Raw genomic sequence first — 10,781 nt, 5'->3', positions numbered from 1 at the left:
AGTTCAAGTGGAATTAATGATATTAATCCACAGCTTACTCTTGACTGAACCCGTAGGGTCACACAAATAATACGTAAACGGATCAAGTATTTAATGGCATTAAATACTCTATCTATGGATATTCGGAACCGACGGATATTGGTTTCAGTGGGAGCTGAGATCGTCACAGGCAAGAAATGAATACTCCGGAAACGATGATATTACCGGAAACGGAAATATGGATCGTATCGGAAATATAAATATTATCCAAGTCGTAGATGTTGCCGGAAACGGAAACATGGTACGTATCGGAAAATATTATCGGAAATGGAAATATTACCAGAATCGGAAATATTGCCGGAAACGGAAATATTGTCAGAATCGGAAATATTACCGGAATCGGAAAAGAATTCCGGAAACGGAAATATTAAATATTTGTTCGAAACGGAAATTAATTCCGGAATCGGAAATGTTAAATATTGTTCGTATCGGAAATGAATTCCGGAATCGGAAATTTAATCGGAAGCGTATCGTACGAATAAGCATCGGACGAGGCCTGCCGGACGAGGCCCAGCACGAAGCCAGGCCATCGCCCAGCAAGCCAAGCGCGCCGCACAAACAGCCACGCCAGGCCCAGTGCAAGGCCAGGCCCAGCAGGCCGTGGCAGCGCGCACAGCGCGCGCAGCGCGCGCGGGAGCTGCGTGGGCTTGCAGCTCGCGCAGGCCTCGCTGCGTGGGCTGCTGCTCGTGCGCACGCATGGGCGGCCCATCGTGGCTGCCGTGTGTGCGTGTGTGAGTGTTTGTGTTCGTGCACGTTTCCTAAAACGTGCAGAGTTCGGTTAATGATTAAATTCCTAATTCTATTTGATAAATTAATTAAATTAGAGTTCTTGTAGGATTCTAGGTTTAATTAATTTGTATCTGAATAGGATTCCAATTCCCTTTCCATACCCCTATAAATATGTGGCCTGGGTTCACAATTTAAAAAGAGTTTTAAAAGTATTCAAAGTGAGTTTTTGAGAGAAAAATTCAGCCACACATCTTGCTCAAAAGTGCCGAAAATTCTAGTACCTTAAGGGCGATTCTAGTTGGTCATTCTTAAGGCGGATCCGGACGTGCTGTGGACTATCTACGGAGGGACGACACTTGGAGTCCTAAAGACTTGTTCTTGTTCGGTTTGGGCGCAGCTAGGGAGGGCACGCAACAAAGAGTATGCATCTAAATTATGCTATATGATTATGTGTAAATAATATGTAATCCTGGGTCAATGGTTGTTTCCGCATGATTTATGTAATATCATATGTATCATAACCTAACACTTTTAACCAGGATGCTGTTAAGGGTGCCCATCTAGAGGACGTGGCTGGTGGGAGCCGTCAGATGGATGAAGGAGAGGTTAGCAGTCGTGCTAACGATGTTGCGGGGTCCGACAACTCCGCCGGTAGTGATGGGGAAGAAGATGAGGATATAGGGGATTCAATTTTGGAGTCTGGTGATGACATTGGTAAGCTGTGGGATGATGGCGAAGATGTGACATCTCTGTGTGAGCAGGTTGTGAGGGAAGGAGATCTGGATGTGGAACCAGATTCCGATACGGAGGAGATGAGGTTTAGGGTTGAGTGTCCTCCTCCCGCTGGTAGTGCCGTTGGCAAAGCTAAAATAGTCAAAACTTTTCGCGATAGGGCTATCAAAGACAACCATCCGCGCTGGGCCAAAGAGTATTTAAAACTGCCCAAAGGCTATCGTCTCGTGATTCCTGCTGAGGGGAGTGTGATTTTGGATTTCCCTCCTGGTCATATCGGCGTGTATGCCCATCATCTCGATTTTGGCCTCCGATTTCCCCTGCATCCCTTTATAGAGAAGGTATTCCGGGCTTGGAACGTATGTTTGGCGCAGGTAACGCCTCAGGTAGTGAGGAATGTGGTGGCTTTTACCTGGTTGCTGTCTTTTAAACAATGGCCCCAAACCATTAACCTCTTTAGGCGGTTGATTTGGTTGAAAAAATATAAAAAGAAGTCTGGTTGGTGGTCTTTTTATACCAAGGCAAGCAAAATGACCGTCAACCCCAAGTTGTCGAGCTGTAAAGATTGGGAGAAAAAGTTCTACTGGTTGAGAGTGCCATCTGACTTCCCCATTCGGACTCGCTTTCACCTCCCCCGTCCTCATATGAACCATTACCCCATTCGGGAGCTGGGTTTCAGGGAGAAAAGGGCGCATCAGTTTGTGTCCTGCTTGCATGTTGACACCGGTTTGCAGAAGTCTGTGACCGTTCCTAAATACTGGTTGCCTCCTGCTAAGTATATTTTGGGAAATGGCCGTTGTCTGCAGTCGGCTTGTGCCACACCCATACTCTTGGTATGGTCGTGGGGCTGATAGCTATATCCCCCTCTTATATTGTTTAAGTATGCTTTTGCTGTTTTGTACGTATTTTCGTTGTCTGTGTTTAAATCTTTACTTGTGTTTCTTACCAGGTCTGCACACCCTTAACTTTGGTATTCTTGGTTTGGGCCAAGACGGTCGTCCTACTACCAACAACCCTCCAAATCCGAAAGGCGTGTTTTCAACTCTGTCTACCTACGCAACCAAGGCCAACAAGAAACGTGGCTCGACTCGGGAGGAGATTGTGAGTGAGTCTCCTGCTAAGAAGACAAAAAGATTAAGCTCTCTACCAGCTCCCAAACCTCTTTCTATTCGTGAACCCACTAGAGCTGTTGCAATCGGTGGCTGGGCTGATAATCTTGTTCCAAAACATGTTTTCGTCACCACTCATACTGCTCCTGATATGGCCGGTGGTTTTAAGAGTTTGGATTGCGGTCGTGGTGCCGCCCTTATGTTAGGTTATGATACATATGACAATTCATAAATCATGCGGAAAAACCATAAAGCCAGGAAAACATATTATTTACACGTAATCATTTAGCATAGTTTAGATGCATACTCTTTGTTGCGTGCCTTCCCTAGCTGCGCCCGAACCGAACAAGAACAAGTCTTTAGGACTCCAAGTGTCGTCCCTCCGTAGATAGTCCACAGCACGTCCGGATCCGCCTTAAGATTGACCAACTAGGATCGCCCTTAAGGTACTATTATTTTCGGCACTTTATAGGCAAATGTGTGACTGAATTTTTCTCTCAAAAACTCACTTTGAGTACTTGAATTCTCTATGTAAATATGTGACCCTAGGCACTTATTTATAGAGTTTATGGAAAGGAATTATAATCCTATTAGAATACAAATCTATTTAATTATAATCCTACTAGGACTCTAATTAAACAAACTTTATCTATTAGGATTAGATTTAATCATATTACGAATCCCGGTAGCCTTAGGATTCCGAGTAACACACACGAGTGGCGCACAAGCACCGCACACCCGCACGCAGGCCTTGCGGCCCACACCGAGCGCACAGCGCAATGCCCACTGTCGCAGCCTTGTCCGCGCGCGCGCCCAAGCTTCGGCTGGGCCTGGCTTTTGCGCTGGGCCTGGTCGTATGCTTGGCGTGTGGTTGTTGCGCTTGGCTTGCTGGGCGATGGCCTGGCTTCGTGCTGGGCCTTCGTCCGGCAGGCCTCGTCCGATGCTTATTCGTACGATACGCTTCCGATTAAATTCCCGGTTCCGGAATTCATTTCCGATACGAACAATATTTAATATTTCCGATTCCGGAATTAATTTCCGTTTCGAACAAATATTTAATATTTCCGTTTCCGGGACTATTTTCCGATTCCGATAATATTTCCGATTCTGACAATATTTCCGTTTCCGGCAATATTTCCGATTCCGGCAATATTTCCATTTCCGATAATATTTTCCGATACGTACCATGTTTCCGTTTCCGGCAACATCTAGGACTTGGATAATAATTATATTTCCGATACGATCCATATTTCCGTTTCCGGCAATATCATCGTTTCCGGAGTATTCATTTCTTGCCTGTGACGATCTCAGCTCCCACTGAAACCAAGATCCGTCGATTCCGAATATCCATAGATGGAGTATTTAATGCCATTAAATACTTGATCCGTTTACGTACTATTTGTGTGACCCTACGGGTTCAGTCAAGAGTAAGCTGTGGATTAATATCATTAATTCCACTTGAACTGAAGCGGCCTCTAGCTAGGCATTCAGCTCACTTGATCTCACTGAATTATTAACTTGTTAATTAATACTGAACCGCATTTATTAGACTTAACATTGAATGCATACTTGGACCAAGGGCATTATTTCCTTCAGTCTCCCACTTGTCCTTAGGGACAAGTGTGCATTTCCTAATTCCTTTGTCGCTCGATGCTTGCTCTTGAACATAAGGTAAGAGTTGTCATCCTTATTATGTCCAGAGGTGTTTCTCGGTTTCAGAGTTCAACTGATCAAGTAAACAGATAATCATAGCCTATGATTCATCCGAGCACGACCATGCATTTCACAGTTTCTAGCTCTCCGAGTGGCCTTGTACAACTTTTAAGCATCTCATCCCGATTTATGGGAGGACAATCCCAATCTTGCGATCTTGAGATTAGACTTCGTTTGATAGGTGATTACCTGAGCGTTGCCTTTATAGCCTCCTTTTACGGTGCGACGGTTGGTCAACGTCAAAGCAACCAGTTCTCAAACAAGTAATCTCAAATCACTCAGGTATTGAGGATTTAGTGTCTAATAATTTTAATGAAATTTACTTATGACATATTTTCATCTCTTACAGTAAAGTTTCATAGGTCTTGTCCGATACTAATCTTCCCAAAGTAAGTATCTATGCAAATGATTATGACATTGCCATGTCCACATAGTTCAAGAAACAGAACTACTAGTCATCTTGCATTCTAGTCGTCTAACGTTTTCTATGCGTCCAATTTTATAGAAAACTCCGACTAGGGACCATTTTCAACCTTTGACATTCAAGTTCACTTGATAGACATTTCTTAGTCACAGGACTGGTCCTGACAGTCTATCTTGAATATATTGTCAAATTGAAGGGACTCATCATTTAATAAACCACAAATTAAATGGAAAAATGAATTCTTTTCATTTATTGTGAATGATTAACCAATAATGTTTTACAAAGATTTAAACTCTAAAGCTTTAAAACATTAAACAGGGTCATCAAAGCCATTCTCCAATATGCTTGATTCCCATAGCTGCAGTGTGCGAGTTGTGTTTCGCCTGCGGCAGAGGTTTAGTTAACGGATCTGATATGTTGTGATCAGTTCCAATTTTTCTTATCTCGACTTCTTTTCTTTCAACGAACTCTCGTAGAAGGTGAAATCTACGAAGTACATGCTTGACTCTCTGGTGGTGTCAAGGCTCTTTTGCCTGTGCAATAGCTCTGTTATTATCACAATACAGGGCTATTGGTCCTTTAATGGAGGGGACTACACCAAGTTCACCTATGAACTTCCTTAGCCATATAGCTTCCTTTGCTGCTTCATGTGCAGCAATGTACTCCGCTTCAGTTGTAGAATCCGCAATGGTGCTTTGCTTAGAACTTTTCCAGCTTACTGCTCCTCCGTTGAGGCAGAAGACAAACCCAGACTGTGATCTAAAATCATCTTTGTCGGTTTGGAAACTTGCGTCCGTATAGCCTTTAACAATTAATTCATCATCTCCACCATAGACCAGGAAGTCATATTTGTGCCTTTTCAGGTACATCAGAATATTCTTGGCAGCAGTCTAATGCGCCTCTCCTGGGTCTGACTGGTATCTGCTCGTAGCACTGAGTGCATACGCAACATCCGGGCGTGTACATATCATAGCATACATTATTGAACCAATGAATGATGCATATGGAATCCCATTCATTCGTCTACGCTCATCAAGTGTTTTTGGGCACTGATTCTTGCTTAGAGTCATTCCATGAGACAGGGGGAGGTAGCCTCGCTTGGAGTCCGCCATCTTGAACCTATCAAGCACCTTATTGATATAAGTACTTTGACTAAGTCCAATCATCCTTTTAGATCTATCTCTGTAAATCTTGATGCCCAATATGTACTGTGCTTCTCCTAGATCTTTCATCGAAAAACATTTCCCAAGCCAAATCTTGACAGAGTTCAACATAGGAATGTCATTTCCGATAAGTAATATGTCATCGACATACAATACTAGGAAAGCAATTTTGCTCCCACTGACCTTCTTGTATACACAAGATTCGTCTGCGTTCTTGATGAAACCAAAGTCACTGACTGCTTCATCAAAACGTATATTCCAGCTCCTGGATACCTGCTTCAATCCGTAGATTGACTTCTTTAGATTGCATACCTTTTTAGCATTCTTTGGATCCTCAAAACCTTCAGGCTGTGTCATAAACACAGTTTCTGTTAAAACTCCGTTTAAGAAAGCAGTTTTGACATCCATCTGCCATATTTCGTAATCGTAATATGCAGCGATTGCTAACATTATCCGAATAGATTTTAGCATTGCAACTGGTGAAAAGGTTTCATCGTAATCCACACCGTGGACTTGCCTGTAACCTTTTGCAACCAATCTAGCTTTGAAAACTTCAAGTTTCCCATCCTTGTCCTTTTTCAGTTTGAAAACCCATTTGCTCCCAATGGCTTGGTAGCCATCTGGCAAATCGACCAAATCCCATACTTGGTTTTCAGACATGGAGTCTAATTCAGATTACATGGCTTCTTGCCATTGCTTGGAGCTAGGGCTCGTCATAGCTTGTTTGTAAGTCGCAGGTTCATCACTTTCAAGTAATAGAACGTCATAGCTCTCGTTCGTCAAAATACCTAAGTACCTTTCCGGTTGAGATCTATATCTTTGCGATCTACGCGGGGTAACATTTCTAGATTGACCATGATTCTCACCAGATTCTTCTAAAGATCTCTGAGTTTCATCCTGAATGTCATCTTGAGCATTCTCTAGAGTTTGTTGTTCGACTCGAATTTCTTCGAGGTCTACTTTTCTCCCACTTGTCATTTTGGAAATGTGATCTTTCTACAAAAAGACACCATCTCGAGCAACAAACACCTTGTTCTCAGATGTATTGTAGAAGTAATACCCCTTTGTTTCCTTTGGATAGCCACAAGGATACATTTGTCAGATTTTGGATGAAGTTTGTCTGAAATTAATCGTTTGACGTATACTTCACATCCCCAAATCTTCAGAAAAGACACATTTGGAGGCTTTCCAAACCATAATTCGTATGGAGTCTTTTCGACAGCTTTAGACAGAGCTCTATTTATAGTGAGTGCAGCTGTATTTAGTGCATGTCCCCAAAATTCTAATGGAAGTTTGGCCTGACCCATCATTGACCTGACCATGTCTAGCAAGGTTCTGTTCCTCCGTTCCGACACACCGTTCCATTGTGGTGTTCCAGGAGGAGTCAATTCTGATAGAATTCCACATTCTTTCAGATGGTCATCAAATTCATAGCTCAGATATTCACCGCCTCTATCAGACCGCAGTGCCTTAATCTTCTTGCCTAATTGATTCTCTACTTCACTCTGAAATTCCTTGAATTTGTCAAAGGATTCAGACTTATGCTTCATTAGGTAGACATAACCATATCTACTGAAGTCATCAGTGAAAGTGATAAAGTAGCTGAAACCACCTCTAGCATTTGTACTCATTGGTCCACATACATCTGTATGGATTAAACCCAACAGTTCATTTGCTCTTTCTCCAACTTTAGAGAAAGGTTGCTTTGTCATTTTGCCAAGTAAACATGATTCGCATTTACCATAATCCTCTAAGTCAAATGGTTCTAGAATTCCTTCCTTTTGAAGTCTTTCTAAGCGTTTCAAGTTTATATGGCCTAATCGACAATGCCACAGATAGGTGAGATCTGAATCATCCTTCTTGGCCTTTTTGGTATTTATGTTATATACTTGTTTGTCGTGATCTAATAAATAAAGTCCATTGACTAATCTAGCAGATCCATAAAACATCTCTTTAAAATAAAACGAACAACTATTGTCTTTTATTAAAAAGGAAAATCCCTTAGCATCTAAGCAAGAAACTGAAATGATGTTTTTAGTAAGACTTTGAACATGGAAACACTCTTCCAGTTCCAAAACTAGCCCGGAGGGCAACGACAAATAGTAAGTTCCTACAGCTAATGCAGCAATCCGTGCTCCATTTCCCACTCGTAGGTCGACTTCACCCTTGCTTAACTTTCTACTTCTTCTTAGTCCCTGTGGATTGGAACATAAGTGTGAGCCACAACCTGTATCTAATACCCAAGAAGTTGAATTAGCAAGTATACAGTCTATAACGAAAATACCTGAAGATGGAACGACTGTTCCGTTCTTCTGATCTTCCTTTAGCTTTGGACATTCTCTTTTGTAATGGCCTATTCCATCACAATAAAGACAGCTTGATGTGGACTTGTCCTGCTTTGATTTAGCATTGCCCTTGGACTTTCCACCTTTCTTGAACGGTCTCCTTCTAGCCTTGAGTAAATCTTTGGCTTCACAGTCCAGTATTATTTCAGCCTTTCTGACAAGGTGAACAAATTCTGCAACTGTTTCTTCTCTTGGTTCACTTAGGTATAGTTTCTTGAAGCGACCAAACCCACTGTGTAGTGAATTGAGCAAGATAGAGAATGCCATTCTTTCGCTTATTGGTGTTCGTAGTAGACTTAGGCGATCAAAGTATGAACGCATAAGATCCACATGGAACCTCAGTGGGACGCCTACCCTCTGTTTAGTGCGAAGGAGCTGAACATGTGTTTCTTGGACCTCCATCCTATAACACCTGTTGGGAGAACTAACCTTTAGACCAGACATTGATTCAATCAACTCATGGACGTTCAGGTCCCTGTCCTCCGTGCTTCCACGACAGATATCCCTCAAATTCTTGATGAGCGTAAAAGGTTCATAGGCTACAAACCTTCTAGCCCAATCATCAGGGATATTGTTCAGCATGAGACTCATAACCTTTTTGAGATCCGCATCCCAGGCGTAAAATCTCTCAGGGGTCATGTCTCTGGCATAGTAGCTTGGCATGGGATGTGACAGTACATACTCAAGTCCATTGAGTTTGACTGTTTCAACTAGCTTAGCTTCCCATTCAAGAAAATTTGCCAGGTTCAGCTTGACCATAAGCTCAGAACCTATGATGATGTTTTGATTGTTGTTTGCCATATTTAAAAACTACAATTGAAAAGAATAAACAAATAAATAACCATTCACAGTTTCTCTTAATAAACTTAAATTCTAGCATACATGCATAATTCAATGTTTATTAAGCATTTTATTCAAGTTATGTGTTCCGGCAGGTGTGAATAAAATGATTCCAAGATCCTAAAATCATTGAAGAACTAAGCACAGTTTGTCGACTTAATCCTAAAACATCTTAGGTAAGCAAAAACCTTTTGCTAATAGTCTAGAAACTATTCTTGGTTGATAGGTACGTCTAAGAACTTATTAGGTAAACCTATCGATTTTGCCACGACATAAAATGACTCCTTACTTATATCGTTGAGTTTCACCAAAACTAACATGTACTCACAATTATTTGTGTACCTTGCCCCTTTAGGACCAATAAGTAACACCTCGCTGAGCGAAAACTATTACTAGATTGATGTAAAGGATATCCAAGCAAGTGTATATTTTGGCATGGCACCTTTTAACTCAATTTTTAAGTTTGGAACTTAAGGCTCTTACTATGTTGGTTAGATTTTAAGTGAACTAAAATCCTTAATCATGCAACATAATCAAGCTTTTGATCTCATGCATTTTAAGACATATTTAAAAGCAATAAATAACTTAAAACATGCATAAGATAAATGTGATCTAGTATGGCCCGACTTCATCTTGAAGCTTTAACTTCAAAGTCCGTCTTGAAAATCTCCGTGGGAGGCACCATTTTCTTCAAATAGGATAAGCTATAATTAAAACTAATTACAACTATTTGATGGTACGCAGACCATTTTTGAATTGAAAAACAACTTTGGTACTTTAGACCAATTACATTCAAATTAATGGTATGCAGACCATATTTTCTATTCTATTTGGGCCATACTAGTCACTTCATAACCTGCAAAACAGTACATATACAATATATACCATTCACCCATTCATTAGCATGAATGGCCCACATAGCTGGTTAGTAAAACACATTATGCATCACGTAAACATTTGCAGCAATTAATCAAGGGCACCAATAATCTACCAATTATTCAGTCCTTATTAATTCTAATCAAGTTGTTTTAACCTTAAGGATTTGTAGACCTAATCAAGAGTTTATGACTAAAAGGGCTCCCACTTAAACCAATAAATTCATATGCTTTACTAATTTTAAACATAAAAATGTATTTCTAGTCTAACCGGAAACATACAAATTTAACTAAAATTTAAAGCTCATATAAATTTATAATTGAATCCAAAAAGTTTAATTTAATTTCAGTCGTATTTAAATTAATTCATGATTTTAATTTTAGTAAAATAATTAGAATAAATAAAATTTATTATAATTACAATATTCAAAATTAAAATCCAAGGAAATAATTTAAATTATTAATTTTAAAATTAATTAAAATTACGTAAACTGAAAATTTCAAATTAAAATTTCAAAACGATCTAATCGCAACGCAAACACCATACGCAACGTACGCCCATGGGCCACACTCACACAGCCATCGCTGGCCATGTGCGCGCAGCCCATGCGCTGCGTCGCATCGCTGCTGCTGCTATCCTTCGCAAGGCACCACGCGAGCTGGTGCTCGCTGCGCGCGCGCCAGCGCTCGATGCACGCGAGCCATCGCTCGCTGCGCTCGCTCGCCAGCGCTCGCTGCATGCGAGCCAGCGCTCGCTGCGCGCGCTCGCTTTATGCGGGCCGTTGCTCGCTGCGCGCGCTCGCCAGCGCTCG

The sequence above is a fragment of the Spinacia oleracea genome, chromosome 5, assembly GCF_020520425.1.
Source record: "Spinacia oleracea cultivar Varoflay chromosome 5, BTI_SOV_V1, whole genome shotgun sequence".
NCBI lineage: Eukaryota > Viridiplantae > Streptophyta > Magnoliopsida > Caryophyllales > Amaranthaceae > Spinacia > Spinacia oleracea.
The sequence above is the reverse complement of the archived record's forward strand: the minus strand, read 5'-3'. Positions refer to the sequence as shown.